The 21,444-nt window shown below is 40.8% G+C and overlaps 1 long non-coding RNA gene across 2 annotated transcripts; it reads right to left on the reverse strand.

The window, feature by feature from the left end:
- Window positions 1–341: 341 nt before the first annotated feature.
- LOC148126781 (uncharacterized) lies at window positions 342–12,730 on the reverse strand. 2 transcript variants are annotated; one of them, XR_015741573.1, is made up of 3 exons: window positions 12,445–12,730; window positions 9,801–11,955; window positions 342–690 (listed from the first exon to the last, which is right to left on the reverse strand). It is a non-coding gene; the product is annotated as an uncharacterized LOC148126781 (long non-coding RNA). The 2 variants fall into 2 exon arrangements; XR_015741574.1 differs by having other exon boundaries at window positions 12,286–12,730.
- Between the last annotated feature and the right edge of the window lie 8,714 nt (window positions 12,731–21,444).

A 21,444-nucleotide genomic window follows, 5' to 3' on the forward strand; every position in this document is an offset into this window, starting at 1 on the left:
TTTTCTTTTTTACTATATCTATAAAAAAATTTTTTAGGATAGATTTGGGAGGATTATATGAATTGTTACAAAAATAATACTAAGTAAATTATAGTTATCTCACAAAATATGAATGAGTAAAATTATTCTCAAATGATTGATTAACAATGATACTAGGGTATTCAATTTCTGATTGATAATATGAGCTATTATGCAATGTAACTATAATTGAAGACTATGAAATGGATGCACAAAAAAATTGGTAAATCAACCAGCACACTGCTTGTATACTTATGGAAGAAAGGTTGATGTTTTTGTTTTGTTTGTTTATGTTTGTCTTTAAAAATCAATAAAAAAATTACAAAAAAAAGAAAAAGAAAAGAAAAGACTGGACAGCCAACTGTCTGAAATGGAATAGGGCCTTCTTGAGCTGGGGATTGGACTGGAAAATCTTTAAGGTGCCTGCCACTTCTATTCTGATTCTTATTCTGAAAGTCCAATTAGGGACAGGGTATATGTTTTGGATTGCTCTGTATGCTCTGGTGGTCATGGCTTGGATATTTCAATCCCTCGTTTGGGTGAGTGGCTACCAGATCTTGATACTTTTATTAATACCTGGTTCCCTTTCCTCTTCAGATGTAGATCCTTTGGGAGGAAGGCTCAACTTCTGATTCTCGACATCCATATTCTGCATTCCTGGATCTGTATAATCTGGAATTGGAAATGGGACTGTCACAAGAAGGAGGGCCAAGATGCTTACAAAAGCTGGCAAATTGTTACTAATTTTAAAGAATCTCTTTTTATATGTAGGGCACAGCCTCTTAAAAAGCATGCAGCAGAAAATCATTTGTCATGCAAAGTTTTTTTTAATTGCCATCAATAAATTGGGCAACCTTTTGGCAGAGGAGCAATAAAATCAACATTCTGTCATCCACTTTATGTCAAAAGGGTTGAATTCCCATCCTTGAGTTATGAATGTAATGGACCCCAGAGGCAGGTTGGTTGTTGTGCGAGGCGTGGCCCATCCCCATCCTCCAGCTACACCACAGATGCAGAACGAGCCTTCTGCAATGGCCAATCTGATCCTGGGCAAACCGGTTGTTAAAATTACCCCCACTATCAAAGTGGATCCTGGGCGCTGCAATGGAGAAATGGGACATGAAGCGGCTGGCATGAGGGAAGGAGGAGCAGGGAGAAGAAAGAGGGAAAGCGGCCTCCTTCCCTTGTGCTGGCCACTCCGCTTCTCGTTTCTCTATTGCAGCGCAGTCCCATGCTGCGGAGCTTGCCCCACCTACCAGGTGCCCTCACGTCCCCCCAAGCATTTCTTTGCCTACCCGATTTCCAGGTCCAATGTGTTTCTCCATCACATTTCTCACCGTCGTGTGCAGGGAAACAAGTTTGTGGGACTAAAAAAAAAAAAAAAGTTCAATCAATTTCAGCTTCGTGGGATCTTTTTTTTTTCTGTGAGAAGTTGGAATTGATGGAACTTTTTTTTTTTTTTTAGTCCCACAAGCTTCTGTTTCCCTGCACAGGACAGCAAGAAATGCGATGGAGAAACATGAAATAAATGCTTGAAAGAAGTGAGGGCATCTGGGCACCAGAGGCTAAAACGCAGGCCCGTCTCTCCTCTGCAGGCAGGATACTCTCCAGGATGGATAAAACTCTATTTTTTTAAAAAAAATTAAAAATCAAGATTTTAAATTTATAGAATTTTTTTTATTTCTTATACATCTCTTCAAGTGAGTAATGTGATTCTAGGTTACAACATACATACATAATTGTAATTACGTTTCCAGCTTTCTTATCTAGTTTCATATCAAATCATTATCTATTCCATTGATCTTTAAATAGTTCACTTCATTTTTTCAAATAATCCAATAGCACAAACATTTCATCCTCAAGCATATTTTCACTCATTATCCCCTATTATTTTCATTTCCAGCTTACCACCTATTTTATTTTACATATTATCTTCTTTAACTTTCTCAAAACCAATGTATAATAAAAAAATAAGAATAAAACAAACTAATATATTCAGGATCCACATGGTATTTCCCCCAATCTACAATAATTCTTATATTTATTCCAGAGATATTCATATAACCATTTCATATTTCCTCTTTGTTTCCATTTAATCAAATTTTACCTATGTAATTTTATTAAGTTTTCGTTCCTCACCTTTTTAATCATAATAATCTCATTACAAATACTTTTACTTTACAATATAATCATTTCTAGTATACCATATTCTCTGTTTTTCTAATATCCTTTGCATAATCAATTATTTTCTATTTCATGTCTAGCATAAAATGTATACAATAAAAACCATATTTCTTCTTTGTTTACATTTAACCAAATTTAGCCTATCAAATTATATTTAATTATATTAATTTTCATTCCTCACTTTTTAATCATAATATAACAATCTCATTATAAATACTTTATAACATAATCATTTCTAATATTTGTATAATAAATTACATTTCTCATTAAATAGGTTTAAAAAAAGGACTTAATAACAATAAAACCATTTAATTTCTCTACTCTATCATCATTTTTTCCATATATAATTATGTAATAATCATACAGTGAGGTCTTGTTCCCCTTTAATTCCAATTAAGATTATTTCTTTATTTTTAAAGATGATTCTCAATCTATATTTCTTAAAAAAAAATCCCACCAAAGTACATTTCCATGTGGTATCCCCCCCTTTGTTTTATCTTTAGCCCTCATCTCTAAATCTCTCGGCCCTATAGTTTCTTCCAATTTTAGCCAATTTTCCCTTTTCTAAGTTTTCCTGGTCCTTTCTCTTAGCTCGATTTCCGCCCACTAATATTGTTTTTATTTTCATCTCCCTTTCACTTGTTTTTTCTCCCTCCCTTTCCTGATCTCTCTTTTGCAATTTCTTCGTGTACAGCTTCTTCTTCTTTTGTTTAATCTTAGAAGTATTTTCTCTTTTATTTATCACATCTATCATCAATGTCTTATTTTTAATTTCTTTCTTGTCTTTTTGCAATGTCCATTATTTTTTTGGCTCTTTTAGGCTGACTTCCTCTTTCTTGTTAACCCCTCCTCCTTGGTCTTTGTTCTTCTGTGGACTGCATCGCCATTTCTAATTTTTCTGCCAATATATCCCATAGTTCCATGCTTACCTTTATCATTCCTCTCACATTTTGCAGTTCCAATCTGAGTTCTTTGCATATTTCACTCGTTTTACTTAATCAATTGAGTCTTCTATTCAGTGTCTTCTATTTTAATCAATTTCTTTTGTTAATCCTTCTGTTTCCTTATCACAGTCCCAATCTGCCAAACAGTCCCAAGATATCTTCGTTTGTCCCTTTGCTGCAATCCTTTTGTGTGTGTGTGTGTGTGTATGTGTATCCCAGGGTTATTTTTATCTTATAGCAGTGGTGGCTAACCTTTTTGGGCTCCTGTGCCAAAATTGTGCTCGTGTGCCAGCACCCAGAAGGCAAAAAAAAAAAGGTGTTTTTTTTTACTGTGCATGCGTTAAAATTCCTTCCTCATTTCCTCCGCCACTCCAAAGTAAAAAAACAACCCAGTTTAAAAAAGGGGGGGGGTTTACGCATGCGCTAAAATCCCTTTCTACCCCGCCCACCCCTCCCTTCGCTGGCCCCACGCACACCCCTATCCGCTGCTCTAAAGTAAAAAAAGCCCAGTTTTTTTTGTGCATGTGTTAAAATCCCTTCCTCGTTCTTCCCTGCCTGCCTTGCCCCACCCCTACTTATATCATATGTGCACTAACTACAAAAATTTCCCACCTAGTGCCATTGCTCACACCAGCAGCAACAGCACAGCAGCAGCAGTCGACCCAGCCACCCAGCTGTCGCTGTCTGCCTTCTGCCACCCTACTGAGTGAGGGCAAGCCGCAAGCCCTGGTTGCCACCACTGCTAGCTGTCCTCACCCGCCTGGACTGTCTACCCCGCTGGCATCTGAAGACGTGGATCAGTAGGTACGACCTCCAACTCGATTGCCTACCTACTGCCACCAGTCCCGGTTGATTGACGACTCCCGGGATGCCCACTGCCCTTGCTGACACTCCCTGCCTCACCTGCTGCCATCTTCCGTTGCCCGCAGCCTTCCATTGTTGCTGCCTTGCCTTCCCACCACCGATTGGTAGTGAGGAGGCAAAGCAGCAAGTCCCATTGGCCCAGCCCCCTACCTCCTCCTGCCGCTGGCACCAGTCCGGCCTGAGAGCTGACTTCCGGGCCAATCGTCACTGTCTCACCCACATAGCAGCCGCCATCTTGGCTAGGCTACTGCCACCTTCCCTCACCCACTGCAGCCCAAGGGTTGTTGCCTTCCCTTCCCACCACTGATTGGTAGTGAGGAGGCAAAGCAGCAAGTTCTGCCGGCCCAGTTCCCTACCTCCTCCTGCTGCCACCAGTCCAGCCGAGAGCTGACTTCCGGGCCAATCGTCACTGTCTCGCCCCATAGCAGCCGCCATCTTGGCTAGGCCACTGCCACCTTCCCTCACCCACCACGGCCCAAGGGTTGTTGCCTTGCCTTCCCACCACTGATTGGTAGTGAGGAGGCAAAGCAGCAAGTTCCTGCTGGCCCAGTCCCCTACCTCCTCCTGCCGCCACTGCCGCTGCCAGCCCAGTCAAGAGCCGACTCCCGGGCCAGCCGTCCTCGCTGCAGCAAGCTTGAAAGACCCCATCAGTTATTTATTTTTTTGCTATCTGTTTTTGTTTTTATTAATCATAAAAACAAAACAGATACTAAATAAATAAATACATAAATAAAAATTATTTTATTATTCATCTTGATGTTTCTTTCTCCTTTGCTTAAAGAAACATCAAGATGAATAGTAAAATAATTTTTATTTATGTATTTATTTATTTATTTAGTATCTATTTTGTTTTTATGATAAATAAATACAAAAACAGATAGTAAAAAAATAAATAAATACATAAATAAAAAAAGCAACTTAATAATGAGGCAGGCAACTTCTTGTTACATTGATGTTATACATTATCTGTTTCTGCTTAAATCAATATATAGCAACATCAATGTAACAAGAAATTGCATGCATACATAAATTGATTTTTAAAAAAAATAAAAGTGTGGTTTTTTTTAAACATAAACAAAACAAACATAAAACATAAACCATCTTCAGTTACATACAGTGTGTTGGTTGATACAAATCACTTGTACACAATCTCTGCAGTCTTTCCCTTCCAATTTGCATTAAACTTTATATCATAAATCCACTATATATATTTATATTATTACTATTATTAATTACTTACTAGACTTTGCTAATATTACATCATTTTATGTGAGCAAATCACCATTTTTACTTAATCTACTTTGTAACATTCATTTCATCATCACTAATCTATTCTATAACAATATATCCTTACTTTACCTTACCTCGGTAATTCTATTGCACTTATATTATAAAGCAGTGGCCCCCAACGTTTTTTGTACCACGGCCCGGTACCAGCATCACAAAATGATCCACGGACCCGTACCGGCATCAGCACACACAACCAAGGAAAGGCGAGCTGAGCAACTGGCTAGCCAGCCGTCCCCCACTTCTCCCTGCCACCTTCAACTCCTCCTTTGTACCTTTTTTGTGCTTTTCAGGTTCTTTCTTAATCTCCTCCTGAGTAACGTGAGACTCCACCACCATCGGGACGGCTCTTCGTTCGAAGCCTCCCCCCACTTCGATGAAACTAAGGCACAAGGATTCCTTCAGTACCCAAACGCGACTTTCCAACAACCGATGACCAACAAGCTCACCCGGAAGCACTTTCTCAAGCGCCGTTGAAACAAGATGGCGGTGCCCAAGCAAACCAGCGGCCCAGTAGAAAATGATCCATGGACCGGTATCGGTCCGGGGCCCAGTGGTTGGGGACTACTGTTATAAAGTATTATAAAATATTTCATAAATGAAAAAACAAAGCAGAAACAAATATCAATAAGTACAGCAGTGTAACAAAATTATTTAAATTTATTTGTATTGACTTATTTCTAATTTTGTTAATTATATCAACATGTTTATAATTATCAACCTTCCGTATTTAATTCATACATAGCAATGATCATTCTCTGCCTAATTTCTTATTTCTATCTCTTATTTCTATTGATTTCTGCACATTGTAATTTCATTTTCATCTATGGGGATCTCTTCATTTTTCCACTGTGAAAACATAATTCTAGCCACTCTTAACATGCGTAACATTAAATATGTATTGTACTCCCTTTATTTATGTGGTTACCAACAGAAATATTTCTGGTTTTAAAATTTAAATCTATATGTTGCTTTACCATTTTTGCTAACCTTGACACTATATCCTCTTGAATACACTAGCAGTGCCCAATACTGAATTCATATATTCCAGTTTTTTAAACTGAGGAATAAATTTCAGAAAAAGAATTCAGTATTGTTCTGTGAATGTGTCTATCAATTCCATTTGTAACCTAACTTCTTAGATGATTTTGTACTGTTATCTCTTTTTTTGTACCATATATATCTGCATACGGCTGTAAAAAGCTTCAGCATATTTTTAAGCTGCATTCTAAAAAGGTTAGGTGACCAAACATGGTTTCCCCTGGCTTTTCTCTCTCTGCTACAGAGAGCACATTCCATTTGGGACTGTTGGTCCAGGTAAGTAGTGTTGGCTAGGAAAGATTTTTATGCCACTACTGGCACAAAATAACAAACTCCCCTGGTTTGTTAATAGTATTTCCATTTTAATTGTTTCTTTTTCAGTTAATGAATTGTAATTATGAAAATATCAGCCATTCTTTTATATACACAGTGCAACATCTTTTTTATAGACTGTCATTTTCAAATCCACTGTCAGTTCCGTCTCATTCTTGTCTGGTGAAACTTGTTCCCCTTCCATAACATCTTTTAAACACTAACTAGCTATAGTGTCAGGGACACTTAAAAGTAACTGAATATTACTGATCTCTGTTCCTCGCCTGCTTTCTTCGCTTGCCTCTGCCTTCACCACTCAACTTACAACAACAGTCGAATCCAAACCACTACATTGTTGATTTTTTTTTTGCAGCATATTGCCAAGATGAAAAGGCAAATGAGTTTGTCTGCTTTCTTCAGCAAGAAAACAAAAGGAGATCCAAAAGCGTCACAACCACAACCATTGAAGTCTGAGGAAAGCAGAGCCAGTACATCGTCACACAGCTGATGATGCTCGTGTTATACATAAGAAAACTGTAACTTGGGACGATAATAGAAAAGCAATTTGGGAGTACTTTAAATAAGTTTTATTGTTTTTTGTAAAGTTTTGTTATATAATAGTTTTGATTAATATTTTAAAATGTTGTAACAATATAATTTTGTGTACCTTTTTATTATTTAATCATTAAAGACATAACATAATAAACTACCTTTTGTTTTGGTATATCTTTTTTAATACTTAATCATTAGGGCAAAGAAGTGATGTTGAGTTGGCCTCGCCCAGCCCTCTGCAGCCTTCCCTGTAGCTGCCCGCGCCTCGCCTTGCCCTCTCCAGGGTTCCCCAGGCCTTGGAAATTGGCAAAAAGCACTTGCTAAGCAATTGGCCACTAAACAAGGACCTGGTCATTAAGTGAGGACCACTTAAACTTGGGTGTCCAGCCACATGGCCACCTGCCCAGGCCTTGCCTGGGCCTCCCCAGGCCTTGGAAACTGGCAAAAAGCATTTGCTAAGCAATTGGCCACTAGGCGATGACCTGGTCATTAAGCGAGGATCACTTAAATTTGGGTGCCCAGCCACATGGCCATGCCCACCCCAATCACATAACTATGTAGCCATGCCCAGTCAGCAAGCCACTCCCACCCGTCACATGACCACCAAGCCACACCCATAAATTAGGCCATGCCCACAGAACCGGTTGTTAAGAAATTTGAATCCCACCCCTGCTTTAAATATAATCAATTCCAACAAGTCCAGCATTCTAGCCAATGCCTAATTAATGCCAATTTCTGTATCTTATTCCAAGATTAGTCTCTGATTCCGTTATAGTACTTTTATAGTTCAGTTTTGTCTACGTTATAATTTGCTTTTACTTTCCATTCGCCGCTGCCATAATTTTAAACGAGGTTTCTTTCCTTCTGTTTCTTGGGGTTATCTTGCAAAAATCCAAGGTGTTTTGCCTGGTCACATGTTGCTCACTGCATTGCCCCAGCACTCATTTAGGTCCCAGGTAGCTTCCCATCTTTACGGCAGCCATTAAAGACTGTTGCTACCTCCTGTCTTCAAAGGGAGTATACCTAGTCAGGGAGGGGAGATACAGCTCCCCTCAACTCAGCTGGAGGTCTCCCCCTCTTTCCCCATCCCTCTGAAGTGGATCCGGTCCTGCTTGGGACCCTCCGACAGGCTAAGCACAAATTTAAGCCATGCACAATCATGGTCTTTGGTCCGTCTCTGATGGAAGCACCACCAAAAGTCAGATTTTTAAAATTTAAATTGTTTTTTTTTAAATCAAATTTATTTTGATAAAATGCTTTTGGAGTAAAAGTCTATCTAAAGATAGTTTTCTAGTTAAGATACATTAATAATTTAGTTTATTCAGCATGAAATGGAGCTTTGTTATGTAGCATGAGGCTGTATATTTTGCAATATTGGGACTGTCAGTGAGTCAACAGCAGATCAGAGGAGGAGCTGCTGCAGGAAGAGGTGACAGTTGCTCTTTAAAAATTATGATTTAAATAGAGTTGATCAAGGCTTATTAAAATTGAGATTAAAATCATGATTTAAAATGACTTCATTTAAATCAAATCAACCCTGAGGCCTGCTCTCTTCAGCATACTCTGTGTTGAGGTAATTCCCCGTTAGAAGAATGAGCGCATACAGGGAGATGTATAGAGAGTAGTGTTTGAATAAAACACACAGCACACAGATACACTGTACAGTAAATGTAGGTTTCTACTTCCAGAAAGTTTAAGCAAAGTCCAAAATATGCAATCCAAAGCCATTCACAGGTAAATCAGTTTTTCAATCCAGAGATAATTCAGTAACAAACTCCAGTGTCAAAAAAAAGTTCAGTATCAGACTTACATTAAATCCAGAAATATCAGTTAATTAGAAGAAATGGAGAAAATACTTTCCAACAGAATGAAAAACAGAGACTCACAGAGACATACTCTCTTCTGAGACTAAGACTTAAAAAACCCAGGTTTCTGGCTCCATCTTTATGGCCGTTTGAAAAACCACACCTAATTTCAGTTTTTGCAATCTCTTAAAGACATAGTACTAAAATGTTTATCCTGGTTTACATATTTCAAATACCTGTTAGGTGACTTATATTCCTAACACTCTGGCATTCAGCTCACATAAAACCCTCTCCCCCACCCCACCTCCACCAAGCCTGAAAGTCTGGGGACAGCTGGCCTATGGTTTTAAGCACAGCAACTGCTTCTGAGAAGGGGAGAGAGACAGAAAGAGACAAAGACCACATGGGTGTTTTTCTTTACTATGTAAAGTGTAAAGACTCTTTACTATGAGTTAGGTAGAAAAACAAACATTTAAACCAGTGTGCCCAAACTTCCGAGTAGAAAGCTTCTTTCTTTCCTCCTATCTTGAAAGTCTCCATTTTTCTCCATTTCTCCTATAGATTATCTAGCACTCCTTCAGTCTATTCTCTACCGATTCCTACCCTTCTTCCCTTCCCCTCAGCTTTTCAACTGAGAGAGGGAAGAAGGAATATGAGGATGCTTCAGGAGTGGGGGGGATCCTAGGAGTGCTGCAGCCCCCCCCCTCACTGAGATACCCCATGCTTCTCTTCCCACCCTTTGGGCCATCTTTGAACCCACCCTCTGGTCCCATTGATTGCTCCCATCACTTGCCTTTCCATGAGTTCCAGAGGTTAGGAAGTTGCATTCTGAAGGAGAGTCCTCTGCTTGCTGGACCACGTGGCAGAAGCGGCCATCTTTTGCTTGAGTCTCTGGCAAAGCTTTTTTCCTTTCTTTGCTAGCTAAACGTTTACAGAGATTCTCAGTCATCCAGGTCTTGGTTGTCCCAAAGGTGTTTTTTTTATTTTTTCAAGAGGCAACTGGAGGTTCTGGTTTTTCTTTGAAGGTGTTTCATTTCTCATGCAAGAAGCTTCTTCAGCTCCTCCAGCAAAAGGCAAGGGGCAAGCAAGAGAAATATTCCAAGCTGGCTAACCCTTTTATTCCCTGCCCTTGCTGAAATCACAGGAGGGAAACAGCCAAGTGGTTTGCTCTCCTGCTACTCACCTACAAAAGCTCAACCCATCAAAAACATAACTGTAAAAGGCAAACCAGAAAGAAAGGTTAAAATAAGCAAAAAAATGGTAAAAGAACACCTGTCTGATCTTGATGAAAACAAATCGCCGGGGCCTGATGGATCACATCCCAGAGTTTTAAAGGAGCTGGCAGAGGTCATCTCAGAACCACTGCACCATATCTTTCAAAAATCCTGGAGCACCGGGGAACTACCAGAGGACTGGAAAAGAGCTGATGCGGTTCCCATCTTCAAAAAAGGAAAAGAAAACAGACCCAGGAAACTGTAAACCAATCAGCCTAACATCAATACCCGGGAAGATACTGGAAAAGATAATAAAAAAAACAGATCTGCCAACATCTAGAAACAAGTAAAGTAATAACCAGCAGTCAGCGTGGGTTGTTAAGAACAGATCATGCCAAACCAATCTTATTTCATTCTTCAACATAATGACTAAATTAGTATGCCAGCGAAATATTGTGGACATAATATATTCAGATTTCAGCAAGGCATTTGACAAAGTAGACCACAGCCTACTTCTTAGTAAGCTAGAAAAAAGTGGAATAGATAGCACCACCACTAGATGGACTCACAACTGGCTGGCAAACCATACTCAACGAGTAGTCCTTAATGGGTCTAAGGTCTACATGGAGGGAAGTAAGCAGTGGGGTGCCACAAGTTTCTAGTACTCTTCAATATCTTCATTAACGACTTAGATGAGGGAATAGAAGGAGAACTTACCAAATTTGCAGACGATACTAAGCTGGCAGGAATAGCTAACACCCAAGAAGATAGGCTCAAGATCCAGATGGATCTTGACAGACTAGAACACTGGGCCGTATCTAACAAAATGAAATTCAGTGTAGGGAAAAGTAAAGCCCTATACTTAGGCAAGAAAAACCAAAAGTACACATATAGACTGGGTGAAACCAGGCTCAATAGCAGTAACTGTGAGAGGGATCTTGGAGACTTAGTGGACAACCAGCTAAATATGAGCCAGCAGTGTGCAGCAGCAGCCAAAAAAGCTAATGCAATCCTAAATTGCATTAACAGAGGGATACAATCAAGATCAAGGGAAGTACTAATTCCACTCTATAAAGCCTTAGTAAGACCACACCTAGAGTACTGCATCCAGTTTTGGTCACCACATTATAAAGAAGATGTTGAGACTCTAGAAAAAGTAGAAAGAAGAGCAACCAGGATGATTAGGGGATGGAGGCTAAAACATACAATGAATGGTTGGAGTAACTTGGCTTCGCTAGTCTAGTGAAGGGAAGGACCAGGGGAGACATGATAGCAGTCTTCTAATATTTCAGGGCCTGCCACAGAAAGGAGGGGGTCAAACTATTTTCTAAAGCACCAGAAAGCCAGACAAGGAATAATGGATAGAAACTGAATGAGGAGAGATTTAACCTGGAAATAAGGAGGACAATCAACCAATGGAACAGAAGTTGCCCTCGGAAGTTGTGGGAGCACCATCACTTGAGACCTTCAAGAAGAGATTGGACTGCCATTTGTCAGAAATGGTGTAGGGTCTCCTGCTTGGGCGAGGGGTTGGACTAGATGACCTACAAAGTCCCTTCCAACTCTGATTATGTTATCTGCTGCCACTTAAAATGACCTCTTGCTTGTTCCTGACAGGAGCTAGAGTGTGGGATTCTTTCATCTCTTTCATGATAGAGAGGACAAAGCAACAAGTAGCCACATTCTCCCACCTTCTTCGGGATAGTTTTACTACCACAACTCTTTCTTCTGTACCTGGATGTGGGAGTGGGAGAAGGGGGGAGGGGAAGAGAGAGAAAGAGAGCTATTTTTCTGAGGAAGCCATTTCCCTTTCATTGCTAGATGCTAGACCCTGGATTTTCTTTCTTTCCTGTGTACAAGTATATTTATGGAGATTTAGATAGAAAAATAAGCACTGTTTATCTCAGGTCGCCCCAGTAGAAAGCTTCTTTCTTTCCTCCTCTCTTGAAAGTCTCAATTATTTCTTACTTCTCCACTACTGCCCCCCACTCACCAACCCCACCCCAGTCTGTCCTCTACCGACTCCTGCCCTCCTTCCCTTCTCCTCCTCCCTCCAGCTTTTACCTGAGGGAAGAAGAGGCTGAAGAGGAATATGGACGCTTGGACAAGTGCTCCAGCCTTCCCTCACTCACTGAGATGCCCCATGTTTCTCTCCCCGTGTTCTGGGCCATCTCTGAGCCCACCCCCTACATCCACCGATTGCTCCCATCACTCATTGCTCACCTGCCTTTTCAAGAGCTTCAGAGCTCAGGAGGTTGTGTATCCAAGGAGAGGCCACTCCACTGCTGGACTGCGTGGCAAAAGCACCAGTTTTTTGCTTGAGTCTCTGGCAAAGCTGTTTTCCTTGCCTTGCTTGTCTTTTTTCCCCAGCGAAGACAAGCGGACAGAAACAGAAAATCTTTCCTCCCTGGCTAAGTCAGGCTTAACTCCCTGGCTAACTCAGTCTCCCTGCCTTTCTGAGGCAGGAATGCAGTGGAACTGGATTCATTCCAGTTACTCAGCTATTGGCTCTGAAAATGCTCCAGTTTTCTGTTACTCCTGGACGGGGGCTGGAGCTCTGGGCAGCAATTCACGGTAGAGAAGCAATACTGTTGGTTGCCTTCAGCCATTTCCCTCCCTCCTTCTAGATAGGTTTATCGCAGCTGTTCCTTCTTCTTGGCAAAATGTGGACCTGTAGAATGGGGGGCGGGGGGGGGCAGAGGGAGAAAGCTTCTTTTTTTCCTCCTCTTTTGAAAGTCTCTGTTTTTCTTCTTACTTCTCCACCACCACCCAGTCTGTTCTCCACCAACTCCTGCCTTTCTTCCCTCCCCTCCTCCCTCCAGCGTTTACCTGAGAGAGAAGAATAGGCCAAAGAGGAATATGGGGAGGGGCTGGGGGAGATTTTAAAAATTGAGGCCCCTTTTAGGAAACAGCTACAGGATGATGATCAGGCCAAAGATTGTTGCTGAAGCCTGTTCAACTCTCTCCATGTGGGTTTGTCAAGCAGAAGCTTTGGATATAAACGCTCTTTTGGCTTGAGCTAAAATGCTATTTTGGACTTTGTTCTCCACACAGTGATCTCCTGGGTTGTTAAGGAAAATGAGTAAAAAGGCAAATCCTTCTTGCAAGCAGATTTGTGTGAGAGAAAGATTCACTTAACAACCGTATTATTAATTTAACAACTGTGGCCAAAAAGCTCCTAAAATGGGGCAAAACTCACAACCACTGTCTTGCTTAGTGGTTTTGGGCTCAGTTGTGGTAATAAGTTGAAGACCACCTGTATGAAGCTAATGATAGTTTTGTCAAAGCAGCCTTAAAACCTCTGAAGACAGCAGACAGGATCCTTTCAATACTGTTGAAAGGCTGGAAAATGCCTTTCTTCTGAGGGCTCGATTTTCCTGCTGGGAGAGCTCCGGTGCAAGGACACAGACAACTGCTTGGAAGCTGGTTCTTTTTATTTTTCAGGAAGGCATGAGATAGCAAGAAGTCTGTGTTCCTGGGGCTAGCCATCTTTGTATAATAAACCCCTGATTTTTATACTTTTTTTCTCCTTTTGTGTGTGAGTGCTTGTGTTTGTATTTCTTAATGTTTTAAATCCTGTCAGGGGTTGTCTTCATTTCCGCCAGAGGGTAAACTCCGCGGAGTGGTTTGATTGGATTATCAGTTTCATCCTAATGTTTTCTTATATTTGTTTGGTGGCAATCTCCTGTCTGCTATGGAATTTATTTCGTGTCTTTTGTCTATTTGTTTTGCTGATTTGGCATGACCTTTTTTTGTAAGGGATTTCTTTTTCTTGTTTCCCTAGCTTTCTTAATTACTTGGCTTTTGTCTAGGGGTCTTCTTTCAATACCTTTTATTAAATCTCTTTTCCTATGCAAGTTTGTTTTATGGCTGGCCTGATGTTCCCTTTGGGCTTTTCCTGCTTGGGTGTCACCACTGTCCTCATGAAGTTCCCTTTCCACAATACAATATAGCATTTTATAGCAAGATAAACTGTAAAGTAGGTTCTCATAAAGAGCTAACACATCCAAAGCCAAAACTACTACGTTACTGTTTAACCATGACAGCCCGATTAACACAAAGCTGTAAGTCAGGATGTGATTTGTATGGTTTTGCTTCAGCTGTTGAGACTTGTAAACTGAGCTTTATGCTGTCATATGTACATATCACGGCATAAAGCTCAGTTTAGAAGTCTCAACCCCATGAAAAACCCCATGAAAGCCAAATTTCAAATTATGTGGGAAACATGGAACTAGCTTCCAGGCTACATGTCTAACAAGTCTCAACAGCTGAAGCAAAACCATAAAAATCACATCCTGACTTACAGCTTTGTTAATTGGGCTGTCATGGTTAAACAATAATGTAATTGTTTTGGCTTCGGATGCCTTAACTCTTTATGAGAACCCACTTTACAGTTTATCTTGCTATAAAATGTTATATTGTATTAAAAGGATCCTGTTTGCTGTCTTCAGGGGCTTTTAAGGTTGCTTTGATAAAGCTATTATTAGCTTCATACAGGTGGTCTTCGACTTACGACCACAATGGAGCCCAAAATGTTCATTGCTAAGCAAGAAAGTGGTTGTGACTTACGCCCCATTTTGTGAGCTTTTTCTGCCACGGTAGTTAAGTGAATCTCTCACACAAATCTCTTTGCCAGAAGGATTTACCCTTTCACTCATTTTCCTAAATGACCCAGGAGATCACTGTTTGGAGAAGTGTCCAAAATAGCATTTTAGCATTTTAGCTCAAGCCAAAGGAGTATTTATATTCAAAGCTTCTGCTTGAAAAACTCATATGGATTGAATTGAATATGCTTCAGCAACAATCTTTGGCCTGATAAGCATCCTGCAGCTGTTCCAATTCTTGCAGCTTGACGAATTAAAGAGAGAATGAAAGTTTTTAGAAAGAGTAGTCCATCTTCCTGCCATCTGTTCCTCCTCCTCTTCCCTTCGTTTTTTGGCTGGACTTTTCTATTCCCCCTAATCAGGCTACCAATATTTATATGTTGATCAGACACAATATGCAGTACATCTTTTATTTTAACTTTCCTCCAGATAACACAGATAAAGAATTGTTTGAAAGACTAGAAACCTTATATGAACTTCTTGTTGAAAGAAGACTGAGGGGCAATTACTTCCAGTTTTTCCAAAACCACCATTGGCGCTTGTTTAACAACTGCCACAAAAAGGTTATAAAATCAGGTTGGTCACATGACCAACCCATTTGATGACTGTCACAACTTAAGACTGTGATGTGGCAGGGTTCATTGCCGTCACAAGACTACCTGCATTTAAAAATTATATTTTTTCTAAAAAAACCTAACATGTGAAATATTGATTTGAGAGACAGCAGAACAACTGCACATCACTGAGGGTTCTACATTTAGGCAAGAAAAACAAAATTCACAGCTACAGTATATGTGCTACCTTGCTCAGAAGGAGCAACTGTGAGAGGGAACTTGGAGTCCTAGTGGATAACCATTTAAATATGAGCCTGCAGTGTGCAGCAGCTGCCAAAAAAGCCAACGCAGTTCTGGGCTGCATAAACAGAGGGATAGAATCAAGATCATGTGAAGTGTTAATAGTACCACTTTATAATGCCTTGGTAATATTGCGTCCACACTTGGAATATTGTATCCAGTTTTGGATGCCATAATGTAAAAAAGATGTGGAGACTCTAGAAAGAGTGCAGAGAAGAGCAACCAAGAGGATTAGGGGACTGGAGGCTAAAACATATGAAGAATGGTTGCTGGAACTGGGTATGTCTAGTTTAATGAAAAGAAGGACTAGGGGGTGACATGATAGTAGTGTTCAAATAAGGGGATGCCACAAAGAAGAGGGAGTCAAGCTATTCTCCAAAGCACCTGAGGGCAGGACAAGAAGCAATGGGAGGAAACTAATCAAGGAGAGAAGCAACTTAGAACTAAGGAGAAATTTCCTGACAGAATAATTAATCAGTGAAACAACTTGCCTCCAGATGTGAATGTTCCAACACTGGAAGTTTTTAAGAAGAGATTGGATAACCCTTTGTCTGAAGTGGTGTAGGGTTTCCTGCCTAAGCAGGGGGTTGGACTAGAAGACCTCCAAGGTCCCTTCCAACTCTGTTGTTCTATTCTGTTCTGTAACTAGATAAATGGAAAAAGCTTTGGGATAGAAATTACAAACGGACAATGACTACAGCATATAAGGAAAATATAAAATGTTTTATTGGTGGCATTTGCTACCGGCAAGACTAGCAAAAAGGTTTAAAAATACATTCGCCAAATGTTGGAAATGTAATCAGACTCCAGGTGCTTATCATCATATGTGGTGGATATGTGTGAAAGCAAGAAAATGTTGGAGGAAAATACACACAAGGCTGGAAAAGATGATTAAGTACATATAGACTTAAAGCCAGAAATATTCCTGCTAGGTTATAATACCAGAAAGCTATGATAAAGGGACAATATACTTAATACTACCTGTATTGATAGCAGTGAGAATTGTATTTGCACAATATTGGAAAAATGAGAACACCCCAGCAGACAAAAGCATAACTCGGAAACTATTGGATTGTGCAGAGATGGCTAGATTGACATTGAAAATAAAAGAAAAAGGAGATACAGAATACTATTCAATGTGGAATAGGTTATATCAATGGTTAGAGATAAGAGGTAGAATTTAGATGAGGAAAGATTATTGCTATGTGCATTTAAAATATGAATTCTATAATTATAAACCTGCTAGTCCAATTAATATGATCATAAATATGCTAATGTAATTATAAATATTGTTTTAATTATGTGTATTATTATTATCACTATCAGTATATCTGTTATTTGCTTTTTTTTAAAAAAATGAAGTGCCTGGACAATACATTGTCTTCAAAACATATGTAAATAAAAAACTTGACTAAAAAAAAAGCAAGGCCAGAAATACAATATTAGCTTTGAATATTGCAAGGTTATATGAACAGAATCTTGCAAATCTGGAAGTATATTTGGGGGAGAGTCGCCGCTGAGATGTTTGTGAGGTACACATTCCTTCTGCAGATTCAGCTGCCACTTGTCTGTCTGTTATCTGGATCTTCCTGTCAAGACCAAGCAATCTGGTCCATTTATAAATAGCTAAAGCAAGTGACTTTCCTGTTTTTTTTACTTAAGTTACAGAATCTTCTCTGACCACTTGCCAGATGAGATGGCATAGGTCTTGTGGAAGATCAAGTGACAGGGCAAACCAGAAGAATATAAACTGAAGGCAAATACCATTCTTTATAAGCACTGATGATGTTACTTACTGAAACTTGGGTAGTAAAAAGTCTGTCTCAGAGGTCTGAGCCAGGCGGGTCTAATATTGTTACATGCTGCTTTCCTCAGTGCCATCTTCACAGCAGTCCATACTCCCTGTAGAGTCTCTATCCACTCATTTGGGCTAAGAGGGGAATTCGACTCCATTAACTACCTGGAAGGGAGTGAAGCCCATACTGTGCACAACATTATTATATGCCATCTCCGCAAATGGCAGGAGTTCTGCCCAATTGGTTTGCTGGTAGGTGAAATAGCACTTAAGGTACCTCCCCATCATGGTATTAGTTCTCTCAGCTGCCCCATTAGTACCATAGTCGGTGGAATGCTGAGCTGAGGCCTTAGGAGGAACCAATCATTTGAATGAACTGCCTCCAAAACTTAGCCATGAACTATACCCCGCAATCCAATATCATCCTCCATGGAACCCATGAAGGCAGTAAAAGTGCATGAGAAACATTTTAGCTAGTCTATGTGCTGATGGCAAGCCTGGGCATGGCATGAAATGTGCTTGTTTGGAAAACAAATCGATGACCATTCATATAACAGTACGGCCATTACTCTCCGGGAGCTCTATGATGAAGTCCATGGCTATCTCCTCCCATGGCCAAGTTGAGTCAGCCATGGACTGCAAGAGCCCAGGAGGTTTCCCTGAGAGAGGTTTCATAGTCACGCAGACCGGACAGGTTTTGACATAAGTCTCTATATCGTTTTTCATTTGGGGCCACCAGAACTGTCACTTGGCTAGATGTAGGATTTTGAGAAATCCAAAATGTGCAGCCTGGAAGAAGAAGAAGAAGAAGAGGAAGAGGAAGAGGAAGAGGAAGAGGAAGAAGAAGAAGAAGAAGAAGAAGAAGAAGAAGAAGAAGAAGAAGAAGAAGAAGAAGAAGAAGAAGAAGAAGAAGAAGAGCAACAACAACAACAACAACAACTTTATTGTCATTGTACAAGTACAACGAAACTGTAGATGCACTCCAGCAACTGTTCGTAATACAATAAAACCAAAGCACTTAAAAATGAAGATAAGAAAGTACCCATGTCTCCATTTGCAATTTGAGAGTACAATATCTACGAATCTACACAAAATATACATCCAACACTGACTGTGATGCTTAGCCGAGTATAATACACAAGAGATGGATTGTACTGTAATATGTTATTATACATCTGAATGGGGTATTGAGATTTCACATCTTTTCACAACTTAATAAGGTATTGACTTTGTGTTTATTTATGGTTCGAATGGCCCAGGGAAAGAAACTATTTGTTAGTCTAGTGGTGTGGGATTTTATTGACCTAAAACGCCATCCAGACATCATGGCATCGCCCAACTTTTGGAAGTGGTGGCTCACAGCTGCAAAATTGCACGAGAGGCTCTTCCAGTAGTGCGGAGAGAAGCAGCTGCATGTGTGGAATCCATGTGCATGCCCATGCGTGGAAGATTTGTGCACACGCACATGGCTTCCAGGCATGTGCACACACACAGCTTCCGCCATGCAGCAGGACTCAACTGAGCAGCCTTTCAGGGCCTGCTCCCCTCCATCTCTGTTTTCCAGGGCAGCGGCTGCTTTTCTCCGCACTACTGGGAGAGCATCTTGTATAATTTAGCAGTTGTGAACCGCCACTTTCCTCATAAGTCCCATCCGGAAAGCACTGCGGCACAGAGAAGAAGCAGCCATGTTGAATGCTGTTTCTCTCAGCCACAGTGCTTTCCGGATGGGACTTAGAAGAAAGCGGCAGCTCACAGCTGCTAAATGGCACAAGACACTCTCCCAGCAAGAACAGCCGCAGAGAGAAACAGCTGCCAACCTGAAGAACACATGGAGCGTTCTGCGAGTGACTGAGACTTGGCAAGGGACAGAAGAAGCAATTGCAAGATCGCTGCTGCAGCACCTTCAGGATGGAAAGGTCTTCTTACAGGCAAGAAGAACCAACCAGTCCATTCCAAAACTGTTTTGGCCCTCTTGCAACCACGCCGCTCCCCTCGGAGCCCTTTGGCCTAGCGTGGCAGGCCGCAGGCTGAATAAATTACTTTGGCCCAGGGGGGTGGCATAGTTTGAGGCCAAGGGGGGGCACGGCATGCAGGCAAAGTCCTGGAGCAAGGACAGAGCAGGTGAATGGTGCGTTCCCTGATCTGGCCAAGGCAAATGGCGAGCAGGCTGAGGCTCTGGGGCAAGGCTGGAGCTGGGGAATGGCGCGTCTCCGGGGCCTAACCCAAGGAGAAGGGCGAGCAGGCGACATGCTTACCTTTGGTGAACAGAGCAGGCAAGGCGCTGAGGCAAGGCGTAGAGATTAGCTGGGCCATGTGGCAAAGGCAAAATATATGATGACACAACAGTGATTGGTCTCATTCAAGACAATGACGAATCCGCATACAGTTAGGAGGTTATAGAACTTGCCTCGTGATGTAACTGGAACAATCTGGAACTGAACACCTCAAAACTGTAGAAATGGTGGTAGACTTTAGAAGAAACCCCTCCCATACCACTACCTCTTACAATACTAGGCAACACCATATCAACAGTAGAGACCTTCAAACTTCTAGGTTCTATTATATCACATGACCTAAAATGGACACCTAACATCAAAAACATCATCAAAAAAGCACAACAAAGAATGTTCTTTCTGCGTCAACTCAGGAAGCTCAAACTGCCCAAGGAACTGCTGATACAGTTCTACAGAGGAATTATTGAGTATCATCTGCACCTCTATAACTGTCTGGTTTGGTTCTGCAACCCAACAGGACAGACACAGACTTCAGAGAGTAATTAGGACTGCAGAAAAAACAATTACTACCAACCTGCCTTCAATCGAGGACTTGTATACTGCACAAGTCAAAAAGAGGGCTGTAAAAATATTTACAGACCCCCTCACATCCTGGACATAAACTGTTTCAACTCCTTCCCTCAAAATGACGCTATAGAGCACTGCACACCAGAACAACTAGACACAAGAACGGTTTTTTCCTGAAAGCCATCACTCTGCTAAACAAATAATTCCCTCAACCCTGTTCAACTATTACAAAGTCTGCACTACTATTACTGTTAATCTTGTCATCACTCCTTATCACCCATCCCCTCCCACTTGTGACTGTATGACTGTGACTTTGTCGCTTGTATACTTACGATTTATATTGACTGTTTCCTAGTATGATTGATTGCTTATTGTACACTATGACTATCATTGTCGTACCTTATGATTCTTGACTCCTAATGAATGTATCTTTTTTTTTATGTATACTGAGAGTATTTACACCAAGACAAATTTCTTGGGTGTCCAATCACACTTGGACAATAAAGTATTCTATTCTATCTATCTATCTATATAGGGCAGAGCCAGCCACTGGTGCGATTTGCTGGTTCTCCAAACTATGCAGCATCATTACTACTGGTTTGATAGAACCGGTCTGAACCAGCTGAATGCCACCTCTGGACGTGGGTTTATTTGTGATTTTATAACCCTGTAAAACCTTCTCCAATCTCTGCATTACTCTCAAATCAAAGAATGAGAAATGGGAATTTGTTAAACAGGCAGTCTGCCAGTAGGCCAGAATTTCCCAATTTTATATTATAAAGGGCCCATTATAAAATGCAGCAAATTATATATAAGAATTTGCTGCATTTTATAATGGGCCCTTTATAATGGCCTTTTATAAAATAGGTTCGGCCCTCGAATGCAGATCTGATTTTCCATGTGGCCCCCGACAGAAATTAATTGCCCACCCCTGGTATATAGGGAGAAGAGAAGTGGAGATAGCACACAGCCTTGAGGGGCCCCTGTGCTGATTGTACAAGTATCGGATGTGATTCTGCCTAGCTTCACCTGCTGCTTCCTGTCTGTTAAGAAGCTTATGATCCACTTACAAGTGTGTTCAGGTACCTCTAGTTAGTTTAATTTACTTAGAAGAGTATCTGGAATGATGGTATTGAATGCTGAACTGAAGTCTACAAAGAGGACCCTTG

The sequence above is a fragment of the Pseudonaja textilis genome, chromosome 2, assembly GCF_049901715.1.
Source record: "Pseudonaja textilis isolate UNSWEBS1 chromosome 2, rPseTex1.2, whole genome shotgun sequence".
NCBI classification, from domain to species: domain Eukaryota; kingdom Metazoa; phylum Chordata; class Lepidosauria; order Squamata; family Elapidae; genus Pseudonaja; species Pseudonaja textilis.